Source organism: Neopsephotus bourkii, unplaced genomic scaffold, assembly GCF_033783945.1.
Source record: "Neopsephotus bourkii isolate Nb327-2 ecotype Australia unplaced genomic scaffold, CSIRO-AGI_Nbou_v1 NB_1511, whole genome shotgun sequence".
NCBI classification, from domain to species: domain Eukaryota; kingdom Metazoa; phylum Chordata; class Aves; order Psittaciformes; family Psittacidae; genus Neopsephotus; species Neopsephotus bourkii.
In genome coordinates this window covers 5,845,587-5,862,619 of record NW_026901987.1, presented here as the reverse complement: position 1 = coordinate 5,862,619, position 17,033 = coordinate 5,845,587, and positions in this window count along the sequence as shown.

The following is a 17,033-nucleotide window of genomic DNA, read 5'->3' as shown; positions in this document are numbered from 1 at the left end:
ATTGGGGCAGGCAGCCTTGCCCCTGGGGTGTCTCTTGAGTACTATGGTAGACCTCCCCGACTACCTAGAAATGATCAGTATTTTTTTCCATGCTTCTAGATATTGTCCAAGCTCTGTACAAGCAGACACCAAATATATGAAATTAAAGCAGCCTCATGGGAAAGAAAGTCCAGAGCATCCCAGGTGGGAAGCTCCCCCCACTGACACCCAATTTGAGCATTAAACAGCAATAAACGGGGAGATGTGGTGCGGAGCCATGCCAGTCTCCTGGTGCTTTTGTTGTTGTCACAACATGGTGGAGAATACCCAAACTTGCCAGTAAGTCAAGGAACAATCACTCCCTATTATGCCAGCCCAAATACTAAACCTTCTTACAGTCACACATCTGCATGATCCTAACCTTCCCTCATTACATACACAGTAGGGATTTACTAGCACCACACTAGCTGCATGGGGCCAACATTTTTATCCAGCAAAATCACATACTGCTACCTCCACATGTACAGTGGAAACAGCATGAGTAATGGAACCTTTAATCCCCATTTTTCAATATTATATTATAGTTTTGCCTTCACTTTCTCTTAGGTTTTAAATTCCTTCCAGTGCTGAGCATAGAAGATACTGCTCTCTAATCGCATTCTCTGGCGGCTCCAGTCGTGGCTGGTTAGAAGTGGCTACCTATGCAGATCCAGACCCCAGGATCACCTTCTGTTACCTTCCTGGTGTCCCTCTAAGAATTAGTTTTATCAAAACAGATAAAGTAAATATAGTGTAAAATTAAATTAGAGCCTATGTGTAACAACAACGTATTAAGATGTAGCCATACTGCCTCTATCTCTGCACTTGCAGATAAACAGAAAGATTTATAAGGCAGGAACTATTTCAGTGCTAAACCAGAGGCTGGAAATATTGAATTAAGCTGCGCATATTTGTCAAAGGCCTGTCCAGAAGCTGTAAGGTCTGCATAGTACGGCCTCTTCTACCTCCTGCTGTGCTCTGGAGTGAAACACGTTACACAGCATAACACAGTGGATCCTGCCTTAAGGTACAAGGCAAAACCATTGTGTGTGATCTACTCAGCTGCCTGACACCTTCATTGTGTAGTTGCAGCCAGTGTATATGCTCGGCAGTCTGCCATGTAGTATTCTTGAGGATCACTTGGCAAATTCCATTTAATTCTTGTAATGTAATTATTCTGCAAACTGCAGTCTGCTAGAAGAGCTAAGTATCTTTGTGTAATCATGGAAGTGTAAAGTTGCAATTAGGTAGCATTATTAGGTCCCCTGTAACAACAAGTAGGAATCATCCTTAGGTCTGAAAATTGCCACATTTATGCTCGTAGCAGCACAGAATATTGCTGAAAACTTTGGATACTCTGGGTCAAACTGAAATTGAATTAAATGTAAAGAAAATCACCTGATTAAAGCACCCTTACTAATAAGAATGTGATGTTTTCATGCATTAATTATTATTATTAAAGCTGTAATATCTAAGCAGCATTATGGATGTGCAGAAAAGACGTGCAGATGCCTTTATGCTAATCACTTTACAAACACTAAATAAAATGATGGTCCTTTCCCCGAATATCTTCTTTCACAAACAAATGTATTTATAAGCTACAACAGATTTTTAGAGGAAGGTAAATACAGTGTATGTCAAACAATTTCTCTCACATCATATACATATATCTATAATGCATGTATACGTACAGTAGCACAGTGTGTGCTTTCTCTAAGCTGTTTTACCTCTGTCTTATTCATCTCCTGGTATTTCTGGTGCTACCTGAAAGGAGGTGGGGACCATGCGGGTCAGCAGGCCCTAGGACAGAAGTCAAGTCACCAAGTGGTATGCTTTGTGCTTGCCCTAGGTCTGAATTCCTGCCCTCTCCAATCCATTTCTAACATAACCAAATGTGTCCAGAGACCAACCTTCGCTCATCAGTGTTTCACTGGATAAATAAAGACTATGTCTTACCAAGCTGGAATTGCTTTTCCACCTGGAAAGGGCATTTTGTGCCTGATGGATGCTCTAAGTGCCATACACCTCTCTGTCCCTCACTGCCACGTCACTGTGTCAGACCTTCCCTACCAAAATGTGCTGACATACAACGTGTTTGAATTTTGCAGACTGTACCCTGTGTTCAAAATCTGTGCTAGCTGCTAGCGTGCCTGTGACTCTTCCTGCCTTTGCTCCTCCAGGTCATTTTTGGGTGTTTGAGTGCTTCTTGGTGGCTGCCAGAGCTTCAGCAGTGGCAGCTGGACAGCATCCCAGCCTGCCAGAACCTTTACTCCTTCTCTTGCCCCTTTTCACCCTTAGCCCCTTATGCAATTTTTACTCCCCTTCCTATATCCCGGCCCTTTTTCAACCACCTCTCCAGAGCTCACTGTCTCCCAAAACAGGAGGCACAGTGAAGGCAGCCCTGCGGGCAGCAAGCACAGGTTTTCCCTTGCCTGCAAGCCCAGCTGAATGCTTAAGCCCCAGAACATGCCTTTGAAGACACGGTCTGCCCTGCACCCTCAGCCTCCTGAGCAGGGGTGGCTCTAAAAAGCCTTTTAGTCCCTGAGTTGGTAGGTTTTCTCCCAGATCACCCGTGGATCACCTCTGTGGGGTTTACAAGCTGAGCTCTAATTAACTTAAAAAGGGAATTAAAAAAAAAAAAAAAAGGAAACTTGCAGGTTTTGAACAAGGAGGCCTCATGAAAGCAGATCATATATTTAATTTGCTCTATCAGACAATAAGGAGATCAAATGATTTAAGGAGCTGATGTGTTGTGAAAACACATCCTGTCACAGCTGAGATGTGGATGGAGTTGTAATCACGCATTTCCTCTCAGTGTCATTCCCTCTCTCTTTGCTGTGACAGCGTAGAGTTTGGAGTTTAAAGTGCTGGTAATTGGAAGATGTTTCTCTCAATAGATTTCAAGACAGTTTTTTTCAGAAAGAGAGTCCTATTTTATTCTTAATAATAAATATAAGAGATAATGCCAACAGATAATTCCTTGTATTTTAGTTTTGCATTTTCCCCTTAGTATATCAGGAAGTTTTGTTTGCAGCTTCAGTTTTTTACTCATATCCTGCTTTTCTCCCCCTCCCCTTCTGTTTCCTCACATTCTTTCTGATTCTTACCATCTTTCTTTTCCCCTTTGAAACCAGCATCCCGGTAAGTTCAGTGAGCATGTCCTACTTGGTATTATTCATGCAGGTGTCTTACAGGACTCTTTTAAACATGCTGTGAGGAATCGAGTTCACTCCTGGGCAAAGGTTTCTGAGGAAGGTGACTTCATTACTCAGATGCACTCTGCAGAATACAGATAAACTTCAGTGCTCCCCTCTAGCCCCCTATTCCTCTTCTAGCACTCCCAGCACAGAGAGCTATCTTCATTAACGAGTTAAAATCACTTCATACTTGTAGCACCACTGGTCAATGAGTGCATGTTTTACTTGGTCTGTGAGATGAGCTAAATGGATAAGTTACTTTCCCTGGTCAAAACCATCCCCTTTCCTTAATGGAACAGCTTAATTATTCCTTCTTTCTCCCAGTCCTATGGGACAGATTATTGGAGACAGATGGGCGCAGAAGTGTGCATACATTAGCGGGTGGGGTTGGATGGAGCCGTTCTGCGGATAGGAGGGACGACAGCTGCCTGGTCGCATCCAGGCACCTGGGAAATTGCCTGAGCCTACCAAACATGTGCGGGTGTGCCAGTGACCCTGTGTCATTCTGACACCTTCAGCTGGGGGCCTGCAATGTCACATATGCATGCACATGAAGTCCTACACAGCATCATAGACTTGGCTGCATGCATCAGACCTGTGCAAATGTTCAATCACACAGGCACGACTGTTTAAAAGTCATCCCTTTGTATCAATGTCATGTTCTCCCTTCCCTATTGCTTTACAACAGCCTTTTAAAATTGATGGCATTGTCATCTCCTTTGCTGCCATTAGTTTCTCACCTTCCTTGCAAACTCTTTGAAGTCACTTGTCTGGAAGGCAGCATTACCTGCTCATGAACAGGGAAGGCAGCAGGGCTGCAGCTGGAGTCTGCAGAACCGAGCCGATGAGGGGAAACTTGATGATTTGTTCAGCTTTTGCATGTGGATTTTGAGCTCTGCTGAATGAAGGAACATGATATTAATGTTTCATGTTTAATGGGAAACCCAGAGCACTGATAGCTATAGACTGATGTGTGCCATGACAGGCAGGGCCTCTGCCATTCTGGTCCCAGGACTAATAGACACCTGTCACTCAAGTTTGGCAGGTCATTAAGGTGGAGATTTTAAAGCACCCAGATGATTTAGGAACAGAAATGACATTAAGTGTATGGTTTATGTTTCTTGGCCCATTTGCTACTAGTTTAAATTTGTGACATTTTACAAACGACCTCCTTGGATGTCTCACTTGAACAATGGTGATAACTATCACTTGTGTGCAACTGGTATAAGGCTTGAGTGATGTGAATCACACAAATCCTCCCTCCCCACTGTGTCTGTGACTAAAGACACTTGCAGTCTCTAGTCTGAGACTGCAAGGTCTCATAACTAACTTCAAATACTCATCTATCTTGAGTGGGACTCAGCTATCTAGATCTAACAGTCTGATTACTTATGCTGTGAGGTTGCTTCAGTTTGTCTCTGTGCTTTGAAAGTGCAACTCTTGTACGTATGATTGTGACATTAAACACATCTATAGAATTGGTGAAGTGGGTCTAAAATGTTTTTCCTGGTTGCATCTCAGGAGCCCATTTGCTCATCGCTGATGGTGTCAGGTAAGAACTGTGCTTTGTGTCATTTTGTGTGGTGTAATACAATGAGTTTTTTAGTGGGAAACTGCTTGGGATGGAGAGGTCATGCTCATTTTGTGTCTCAGTGCAGCATCTAAAACCAGTTTCTCAGGCTATGAGTAGGACTGTGACAAAAAGCCACCAAAAGAGCAAATACTCCAGAGCTTCCTTAGTTCATACAGTAGCTGTGGTCTTGCTAATGAGCAAAGCTAAATACACGTGTCTAGAGAGGACCCCATGATGAGGGGTTTCATTAATCCTCCCACAGAGCTAGTTAAAAAACTTTGAAACAAAGTCAGCTACTGGAAACCCTGTCTGGAGTCTGCACACCTTCATTTGCATTTTGATTTCTGTGGTTTAACTGAAGGCATGGGTTGTCCCTGCCAAATATCCCTCGCCTACCCAGGGATATACAAGGTAGAACTGCCCAAAGCAGCCTGACTTATGAGGACTGCCACAGCAGCACAACCAATGCATCCCTAAACATTTAGTAATAAAAAATCTGTTGTTCTTTAGTCGCCAGGATTTAACAAGCCTAATCCCTAGGAGAGGTGATAAAAATTCATTAATCTAATTAAATACTTCTTATTGCCAAAGTGACTTTGTAGAGTAGCTTTGCTGAAGGATAAGTGCAAAGTAAAATGGAGTCCCAGCAGAGAAACAAACGTTAGACTTCAGCAAGCTGGTACATGCTTCATTAAACTCATAATTATCCTTTGGTTCTAAGTAGCTGATAATATTTAATGAGTATCCAAGATAATTTAAAGAAAATGTTTACTAATGAGGAACAAACAGTGCTATGGAAAACTGATATCAGGGGTACCATATCCATGTATCTTACCTGTATCTTGTGTACTAGATTTTGTACAAGTGATTTAAATGTTGTTTTTAAACTGCTTTACTACAGGCTGGTGTTGCTGGTTTAACTGAGATAGATACCCTGTGAGGTATGAGGCATCCTAGGGAGAAAAGGACATGCTGCAAAGCGGATAGTGCTGCAGGGGACAGCAGGTAAAATAAATCCAAGGGGCCTGAGCACAGAGAAGGGAGCAAAGCACCCCAGGGTTGGAGTCCTTCAGTGATGCCAAGGGGGCTCATTTTGGCCAGGGCTTTCCTAAGAATTAACTTCTGACTACTAAATTGTGAGGAAACCTAATTTATGGCTTCTTGTGGATGGGTTTGTGAGGTCAGGGTGAGTGTGCTGCAGTTTTTATCATTAACCTTGATAGGAAAATAATTTGACTTCTGACAACCCTGCTGGCAGGTGAAGCAGGGTGCCAAGCCAAGCACTGGCCTATTGCTTTCCTCCAATATTCCTTTACAGGGGTAGGTTTCCTGTTTAATGACTTCCAGCTCAGAATGTATTGGAGATACAGCAAGTTTTTCCTTTGCCTTTACATCACGCACAGTTACAGCTCTTAATTTTTCTGGTGCAGGCAAATAAAGAGTTGCTATCCATATTTAAAAGATGGCAGAGAAGAAAATGAATTGTCTTTCTCTGAAGCTAAGATGATGAGATATAGGAAATGAATGGGTGACAAGAAACGGATCAGTGCTGGAGAGTGAGCTGTGCCCTGCCCCTTCATCCGCCTCCTGTGGATGCTTTGCTCCTGATCTCTGCAGCAGCCTGCATCCTCCCTTGCAGAGCTGGGAGCCCTAGCAAGGCTCCCTGTCACCAGCTGGCACCCACTCCTCTTTTTAAATGTGCTCCTTCATGAGGTCTGTTGTGTTTGCTCCCCAGAATGCCCAGAATGAGATACAGTGGCTCAAATCAGCATTGTCACACCACAGCATTATTTACTTTATACGTACCATTCATGTGTAGCAGTCAGTGTAAAAAGTATCAACCTGTTTTGCCCATGCCTTGTTTGCAGTCCACTGTTTCCCTTGCTATGTGAGTTAGCCTGATTTATCACTGGTAAGTCCATTTCTGGGAGATTTTTCCTAACACTAGGTCTCTCCCAGCCTGATCATTGTTCTGAGCTTGCTGCCTTAAGATAGGGTTGGTTGTGCCTAGTTTGATCATGACCAAACTTGTAAGCCTTAAATTATGGTGGTTTTCAGGTGAATGTTGGCTGCTGAGCTCTCTAAAGTCATTGCATGCTTTCCTGCAGTATGTGGTGAACTCCGATAGCAGCCAATGCTTTGAAACCAGATAGCAAGCAGAGCAGAAGCACACATAAATATAAAACTAATGTAGATATTTCTCACTTTCATCATAGCAGGAAAACAGCCTCTTCTCCAAAGTGCCTGCATATAGCCTTGTGTCCTGATGGTGTATGTATATTATTGCAGGTATTCTGGTGCTGGAATGAAAGGAAATGCGGACTATGTGGATTAGCAGACCACATGTATGTGCCTATTTTATGGCTGTGATTATCTTTCTAAGGTGCTTAAATGCTGCAAGTGTAGCATCCTGTAAATGGGCAGACAGATTACAGCTGTACCTCTCAGCAAGGGAGTTTATACCTGCTTGGCTCACTTGGAGGCATGAGTTTGTCTTTAAATGCAGTATTGCTAGCTGTTTCTTATGCCCTTTATCAACTGAGTTTCCAACCAGCAGCCTCATAGGGCTTGATGTCATATCTTTGATCTCAGATAGATTTTTGTATATGAAATCAAATTCCACGCCAGCTTTGCAAGTTGTTATGTTAATTCATTGTCTGTCTACTATCCTGGCCACTATAGACACAGTAAGTACAGTATAAGGAATACACAGAGTAACTAACACACATCCATGCACCAATCCTGCTCCTGAAGCAAAATCCAGGGCAAACCTTTTGTGTGGGGGAAGGGAGGATTTTCTTCCACATCTGTATGTATCAGATTGTCAATTTTTGTCTGATAGAAACCTGATTTCAGAGAGGTTGACAAATAGCTGGTGCTTGGACCATAATGGCTGTGCTACTATTATATCACAGTGCTTCACTGAAGCCAAGACCCTTGTTCAGACGCGTTGGCAGAGTGCCTGGACATGGGCTGTTGTTGAGTTTATTGGGATTGGAAGCAGGAATTGGGTAAGATTACTCTTTTGCAATATTTGTAAGCCTTGCAACTGGTTGTTGGCTTTAAAGCAGGAAAAGAAACATTCTAACAGTTGCCTTTCCTATATTTGACAGTGCTATTTCAGATTTTTTTTCTATTTTATTTCCTTATTTGTTTCCTATTCCAGCCTACTGCATTGGAACCCAAAAGGTTCCAATCTACTGGGCCATAATCAGTCTGTCAAAAAAGAAACTGTCTGGTCACATTTGAGGAATACAGGCATAGGAATGGGAATGGTTTGTGTACTTCCTCTTGGAGACAGGGAAAGAGTCATAAAACTGCCCTAGCTACTTAAAAGTTGATTCCTTTCAAATTCCAAAACATAATGTTATTTAGCATCTTACAGCTGAACAGATATGTTGATATGTTTACAACTACCGTGAAGGGTAGAGTTAAGTATAACAGTGATGTGAGCTTCAGAACTCAGTGCAATAAAACGTTACCCTTGTGAAATGCAATTATTCCAGCTCTTGTTTTTAAACAGCTGTTTTTCTCAGTGTGAAAGCTATATCACATAACATACCAATGTTATTCATAAAGATGCAAGTTTTCTGTTCCTGGCAAATTTAGTTTTCTTTTAAAGGAAAACTCGTATGTAACCAAACCTTTTCTTAAAATCTACAAGGACTGCACAGAGCAAGAGCCAAAAATCCCCTCCAACAAGCCAGCCCAGGGGAATGGGACTATGAGGAGCATCTTTTCTTCTTGTTTCATATAGACATGTGAGGTGAGGGAGAACACAGTTTTAGAGCTACCATCTGGTACATCTCTTTCTCTTTGCACCAAAGATGTTGTTGGTTTTAGTGAGGGAATACTGTGTATATAGCATTAAAATCAGTGTGTGATTATGGGACTAGGGCCTCAAGGTGTTTCAGTGAGGTTACTTTTGACGATCATGACTCTTGGCTTTAAGTATTTGAAAAGATGGGACTTCTGCCCTGTCCTGTTGGAAGCTGCAATCTGGTAAAGGGCTGCTCACGGGTGGCTGTTCCCAAAGACATGCAGTGTGTGCTCTGCCCCTTGCCTGTCCTGTTGGCACTGACCAGGGTGGTGGTGTGGGATGCAGGCTCCGATGCTCAGCTCTGCTTGCATAGGAAGACAGAAGTAAAGGTAACTGAATCAGGGAGTTTGTGGAAATACAGATAAACAGGGAAACAAAATGATTTCTGGATTTTTTTCCTATGCTGACTTCAAAATAATACAGCAGGGTTTCAACTATTCCAGTCCAAAATACTGCACCCAGAATACCAGCAAACTGGAATTTGATTACAGTGGTGGAAACTAAGGAAAAAATAGCAGAATATTAAGCAAAAGTAGAAACTTCAGCTGATCCCTCTTACTACCTTGTAAATGAATTCTCATGCATTCTTCACAGTTTGGTATATAACATTTAACTCCACAATTGAGATTTAATTATAAACCTACCAAAGTTTTAAAGGTAATCTCTAAAAGCAGCCATCATTTCAGTAGGACAGGATGAAGGGAAAGACTTTCTTGTCAATAATTTATGAACAGCCCATATTAAGTATCCAGTGTATGCCAGGTAATTGCACTGTGATACTAGGTTTTCACACTAGGTAAACAAATTACTGTAATGGAAACTCAACTGATTAACGGTTAGCTAAGAGCACCCATAAGTAGTGGGCTTCAGTTCCAAACCCCAATGTTTCTGGGGGGATAGAAAAGAGCTGCTGCATCTTATGAGTAGCCAGGTTGCAAGGTTTGCTGAGATGTGAACTAAAAGTCTATACATAGGGACACCATGGAAGGGCGGAGCAAAAGACAGAGGATGCTGATGCACAAGACGTTCTCATGCTATTAAAAGATTAAAATTAGTGTGCATAATGCTTTGTGTGTTAAACGGGGTGGGCAGCTTGATCTCAGAACCTCACTTCTGAAACATTTGAGCATGAAGGAAAATGCACTGGTTATGCCCTCACCATGGATAAAGGGTAAGAGGGCATAACACGTTGTGTTCATCCACTTGGTATAAACTCTGCCTGTATGTAACATCTTTGTGTAGCATAAGAACTAGGTTTACAGATACAGAATTTATTTGCGTGTCTGGTTTTCCCTCATCTGTTTCCCTCCAGCCCCTCAAATATCTCTCTTTCCATTTACACTTTTATTCCATCAACATGGGGAATGAGAATAAGGCACTGCACCAAATACGAGACCACGTTCAGGAGCCCAAATGTTCTCAGCCCCACCACCAGCTCCCTGAGTAAGCCTGGGGACATCCATCTGCAAACTGGCCTCCCTGCCTGCAACCTGGGACCAGGGTTTCTGCATGCATCCTGGGATCTGCTGGTAAGTGGCACAGTATCAGCCCTGGATTTATTCCATACGTTATTAATGATGACCCTGAAGGAGTGAAAGGAAGCTGCCCCTGCTTCTCTCGTGGGTCACTGACACACCGGTGAACTCTGTTTTCCAGCATCAGATGTCTGCAGCCAAAGCCCTGCTCAGTGTCCTCTCTCTGGCTATGTTGCAGGGCAGAGGAGGGCTGGAGGGCTGGGTGGAAGCAGAAGCTTCCATGCCTTGGGCAAGGGTGCCTTCCTCAACAGATGCTTGGTGCACGTGGGACAACATACTTGTCTGTAAGTGCAAGGGTTACTGCAAGAGCAGACTTGAAGCCTTTGTGGGTGATGCATTTCATAAAGAAAGTGTGTTCGTATTGTTTAAGGAATTGAGTCAAACTAACCTGCAGTAGGGATGCATTCATTTTTGCGTGTAAGGGTTTATACCCATTATGGGTACAGCATAAGCATTCTCTCAAATTGTTTGTAATTCAGCATTTAAAATGATACCGTGTTGTAAGTTAAGCAATTATCAAGACCTCAATTCCAAGACACAGAGGTTCCAGGTTATAGGTCTCATGAGTTTTATTTACTTTAATTCATGTCAGCTCATTATCAACCTCATCAGGGAGTGCAGACTTAAAAGTAAGTCTGGATCAGTCATTATTCTAGGTACACACATGTGGATTAAGAGTCTTTTCATCTATACAGTTTGGGAAAGGGGGGTGGAAATCTATATTGTTTCACTTTCCATTATTCAGATTTGCAAAATAATTTTTAAATGAGCCAGGGAGGCCATGGAGATCACTAATAACATCTCTTGTATCAGAAGTAATTTGGTTTGTAACTCTCTGTGATCAAATCAAATAATCCTTTTATACCTGACCAAAATTACTTTGTAGGGTTCATGTGCTATTGCTAATAATTATCATCACTGTGTGCCTTTGAACTATTAGGCATTATGTTACACACATTTTTATGATGAGGGTGTTAGAACTAGAGATCTGATGTCTCATTCTGGTGGATTTCCCGAAAGGCAAGTACTTTTCAGCTGGCTCGTAAGATGGACACAAGCAGCCATCCACTATTGAAATCTCTTGTGAACTACAAGACACCCTTCATGTTCAGAAAAGCATTATGGTATCTCCACAATCCCAGTCCCCTCCTTTTTGCTGCACACATCCACTTGGTCTGACAGTCTCACTGACTTCTCTTGATAAGGATAATAGCCAACTTTAAAAGTCAGATTAGCTGGCATATAATTGACTGTTATAATTTTCATTTTGATACGTGTTTTCTCAGAGTCAGAATGCAGAATTTCTAAACTACTGTGGGAAAGTGTGAATTTCAGTTTTAGCCTTTTATATCTTCTGTAAAACTGTGGGCAAACTTCTTAATCTTTCAAAGTTATTTCTCTGTCCTTAGGGATCTCTTGCTGCATTAAATCTCAGAGCTATGTTTCTCATTTGGGGCATCATTCTGCACAGGTGGAGAAATACGATTCTAGTTTCTTCTAGGAAGCTTTACTTTATTCAGATTTCAACATAAAACATCGTAATTGTTGGTGTGCTAGTCAAAATTTCATAATTTATTGTTCCTGTGCTAATGAATATAGAGGTGAAGACTCTTCACTTCCCCTTCCGCTCACAGGCTGATCCGAATCCTGTAAAATACAAACTGTTTTGTAATTTTAACCACTATATCTATTTCAATGCAGGACTGACCTCCCTATATGCATTTAAGAAACGTGTCTGTCACTGTGATATTGCACGTTACACATTTTTGATAAGGTTCCTATTTTGGGGTCCCCCCAGGATGTTCCAGCCCTCTCATAGTGGCTGAGCAAACCCTGCAGGCTGAAGCCCATGGCCTGTTGGCTGCCTGCCTGCCTGACTCTGAACTCTAGGTTCTAGCCAGCAGGATATTTAAGCCTTGTTATAACAACATAGGGCAAACAAGAGAATCCATTCTGTTGTACTTTATAGACAGGATTCAAACCTCTTTCAGGGGCCAGGGAGTTGCAGAGTTTGAGGGTCTGCCTGAGCCTGGCTCCTGCCAGCTTTACCTTTGAGTTACACAGGCAAGGTGTCCTATTTAAAAGCAGATGTAAAAATGGGGAAGGTAGTGAGAGATCATTTCTCAGATAATCTGGAGTCGGGCCATCCAGGCCTCAGCAGGTTGTAACTGATATCTTGATTTCACCAGGAAGTAAATGGGTGGCCTGCACAAAGTAATGAAAGTCTTTATTACCATACGGTACCTTAGAAAGCTTCCATTGCTGGTGAATTAAAAATTGCTTAATCGGATCAGTCTAAAAGGAGAAAAAAACCCCAAACCCCAAACTTTGCCAAAAAACCTTAATGCTTCAGGAAGAAAAGACACAGGCTGGTTCATCAAGGCTGGTGCCTTCTCCTCCTTCTCAGATCGTTTGCTGCATTGAAGCTGTGGCTCTGAGGGTCCTCCCGAGGGGAAACCGCTCTGTTCTCGGGCTCCATCTTTTCCCAAAGTGCAGTTTCTCTCTGAGCTAAGTTATATCACTACTGGGTTTTTTCCAGCTGGGTTTTATCCCATCTGGGGTAAAGCAACAGCAGGGAAGGCAAGCAGGGAATAACAGCTCCTGTAAAGGCTCCAGAGTCCTGTTATGTGAGAGAGCCCCAGCATTAGTGCCAGGTGCTTGTTTTCCCTCACTTTTGGAGGAAAAGTGTGTCAACGGATGTCAAGGTAAATTCTTCTCTTCCTTGCTTTTCTCCCCTTCCCCCACCTCTCCTCCTTCAAGTCTGTCTTTGAGTCATCTCTTCAAAGTACACGACCTGTAAAATATTGATTCACAGCAGGCTGAGCTGCCAGGTTTAGATTTCTTTTTCACTGGCAGCAATAATAAACTACTACAGACAGTGCAGGCTCAGTACCAGCCTCATCATTGCACCACAAGCACATCGCTCTGCCTTATGCGTGACTCAACATAATGAAACAAGGACCCAGAGGTATCTCAAAAGGAAGAGGGAACTGAGAAACAACCAAAAGGGACATCAAAGGAGCCTAAGGAGGCTGCAAGTTGAGAATGTAGCGAGTGCCACCCTAAACAGCAGTAACAGCAGCTCTGTTTATTCAAAATAACTTGTCAGAAAAAAACAATACAATAAAACAACTGGTGCCACCTGAGACTAGAAATCTAGAATAAACAAACTCTCTCCTTCCTCTGTTCAGCTTAAAAACAGGAATACCACCCACTCCTAGCTGTCTTCATAGCCTTTGTGTTGTTGGAAAAACGTGTCAGAAATGATTACAGGTAGGTAAAAAGACCCTCAATAGCTTATGGCAGTGCTATGAAAATTGTGCCTGGTGGGAATGGTGGATAGCTGTACACGGTGTATGAAATGTATTCCAGTTTGATCAGAGGCAAGGCTTTCTTGCCTTATGAGCTATACACAGAGTAAGGCAGAAGTCTCGGTGTAAGCCAGGGCCCTATGCTGGCACTTCTCTCTTTGCTGTGTGCTCAAAGCAATAAAGCCAGATGAAGGACAGATGTAAAATGTTCTTTGTAAACAATGAGGCTTTAGGGATATGTTCAGGAAAAAAAAGCTGGAGCAGGATATTATTCTCCTTAGGCAACTATGCCTGCTGTATTACTATTTTTCAATAGATAAAACCAAACAAAACATATCCATTTGTTTATATTTGTATTTTCCTTCTACTGTGACTAATTTAATTCTAAACAGTTCTCAGGTAGAAGAACATGGGAAAAAGTCATATGAGCTCTTCAGTCTTTTGCTTCCACTTCATCATATTTAAGACTTTGGGGGAAGGAAAAGCAAACAAGTAATGTCAATAAATTGATAGGAAGAGGTGATGGTTCTACCTTGGCATTCTTGTTTTACTGAAACTTTCAGGGGACTGTCTCGGCATGCAGTGGTGGAGCTATGACAGGCTGTGGTTCCTCCCTTGATTTTACCACTGGGATGCTATGCCTCCAGTGGAGCTAGAATGCATCTTTGAGTCCAGAAATGACAGTCCTGCAAGTTGCCATCTGCTCCCCTGAATTTTCAGGGTCACCATCCCTTGGGAGCCCCTTCAAACACAGGACTCAGATAAACCGAGGAGCCACTGCTTCTGTGTGGCTAGTAGGCTGGAAATTTAGCTGTGTCCAAACAGGTGCTAATACCTCAGGGGCTTTAGGAAGTACAAAGGGGAGGGATATTGCACAGGTTTAGATACTCTCAGATGTCTGTGTCCAAGCCAACCACCCCAGGCTGGGCTGATGCAGAGGAAGTGCAGTGTTTAGCTGCTGTTCAAGGCTGATGGCTGAAAGCTGTCACATGCACTGACATTCCTGTAAGAGCCTGGCTTGGTGTAAAGTACTCAGAAATCACAACTTGTGTGCCCAAAATAATGAAGTTGGGTTGAGAATATTGAAATTTTAAAAAGAACACATGTAAGGGGCTTACTTGCTTTCAAATATTTTGTCATTTTAAGGTGCTTTTAGATCATGTTTCCAGCTTCTCTTCATGACCATAAGCCCCAGAAAGGCACTTATCACTAGCAAAGGCAGGTTTGCTATGGATGTCTCAAATCCTTCTGCTGCCCCTTCTGCAGCCACAGCTCCCTTGAGGTGTCACCTAGTCATGTTACCACTGCTCCTCCTCATGTCCCTCAGCCCCTAGTTCTGTCCCAGGCTCCTCAATGCCAGGATGCCACTGGCTGCAAGGGTTTAGGGCCAGCTGTGGTGCTCCTGGCCAGCAGTGGGTATGCGTGTACCTGCTGGACAACTGAGGTCATTCAGGGTCTGACTGCAGAGCACACACTGTACATGGCAGCAATTTGTGCCTCTCTTTACCCAGCCACTCATTTCCAAAGCTTGTAGGAGCACAGTACCTTTGCAAAATCCTCCTTCTCTGGCCAATGGGATCAGATATTACTAAGAAACAATAGACGTGCGTGCATCATCTTATGAACTGAGGCTCAGACCAAAGACAAACCCACTCGGGTCCCGGGGTAAACACTTTTCCCACGATTCAGATGCTGCAGTCATCATGCCGTTATAATTTCTGCCTGGCTTTGGCTGCCACTGCTATGGATTTGGTGTTCAATGCAAATAATTTAGTGCCAGATTTTGTCACACTGTCATTACTGCTGAGCAGTGCAATAGAGCTACTGCCCTCCCTGGAGGAGTGGGTTTTTCTTGCTGCATCCACAGACCATTACTCACAGATGCAGCTTGTCTCAGGGAGGAAAGATTGCTGCTGCTGCAGGAAACCATCCTCGGAGGGAGCTGAGGTGTCTCCATCAGCAGTGCAGGAACTGCTTGGTGTGAGTGGGTGCCGGCACTGGTTCTCCTATAACACTGCCTGCCTGTGTGGTGGGTAGCAGGGTTTGTCTAGCTGATGGACCCCCCCACCAGGTCTGCTTGTTGCTGCTGCACTGGGAGCAGGGGGCAGATCCTGCTGGGTCAGGATGCTTTTCATGTGGGCATGCAGCAGTAAGAAAAGAACATGGCTCTCTAGGAGGAATGTGCTCATGAAGCCACAGTGGAGAAAGCGAGGCTAGAGGCCTGTGTTTGTAGCTGTCTTGTTTTTACAGCGTTTTGGTTGAAACATATCTCTAGGCCCTACACCTGGGAGTCCATTCCCATTTCTAACCAGGCCCCCAGGGGAATAGCTGTGTGCCAGTCCACGCTGGGCAATGCAATTACACCCAGCACGCTCTCAAAGGCACAAGGCACAGACTATAGGTGGGGCGATCACAATACATCCCTCCATCACCCCCTAACAGCAGCTACGGTGACTGCATGCAGCTTTATTTCCTGTCATCACTCTAACAGATATGATAAAAGGATGTCTTTCAAGGGATGCTCTCCCTGCTTTCAGCGCGCCCTGCTTTGTATCATGGGCTAAAAACTTGGGTCTTCATTTTGCGCCTTGTTCAGCTGTGAGCGCGCTGCTGCCAGTTAGGAAAGGACATCATCTTGGAGCAGCACAAGATGGTGCTGCTGACAGTCCTCTGCAAACTGAAGTGGAGAGCTTGATGCAAACACTTCCCCCCACCCCCCCACTCCGCTCGCAGACACAATGTGATGCCTTGCCACCAGTGGGGTTTTACAGAGACCTTTCTGGGGGTGACGTAAATCATGCCAGTGCTCCCAGCTGTCTTCCTGTGGGGTAGATAGGAAAGGGCAAGGCAAGCGCTGCTCCATCCCTCGGGCAGACAAGGCGAGGGTCAGGGAAACAGCAGTTAGCTCCTTCCTTGTGCGGCAAGGGAAGCAGTGGAGCAGGCAAGAGAGGTGTCCCTGGGTGGGCTTTTAATGCACTGTTTGTGCCTCACCTCTCGAGGCTGCCCCTAAAGCAAGGATTTCTGTTCCTCCCCTGCCTCAGCCACCAGGAAGATCCTTGAGATTCACGAAAAGTTGGTAAACAACTGAAGACCTGATAGCTTATTTTTAACCCCTTGTCTATACCACTCACTTGTTGTCATTGTGCCTAGGTCCTGCCGAGTGGAAGCAAGAATACAGCGGATGGGGTGAGCAAGCAGGAGGGCAGCAATGTGTTGCATCCTCCCCTGAGAGAGATAACTGTGCCTCTTGAGTGTGGGTGGCATTGAAGCTTCGTTACGTTTTCCTTTTGCCTTTGTTACAAGACTGCAAGATGCTCGAAAATGAAAGAAAACAAATACTTGAGAATCCTTGCAAGATAAATCGGCTGAGCTGAGTGACATGCTGAAAAAGGAGACGTTCCCTGTCTAGTTGCAGGCAATGTCAAAGGCATGGATGTCTCTTGCTGTTTCCCCTCTTCCCTCGCAGGCAACAGCCCTCACTTCTCCCCTGCACCCCTGCTTCCTCATTTACAGTTCCACAGAGATGAAGCTTAGTGGGCTATGGTTCTCCATCATTAACTAAAACACAAACAGCCAAAA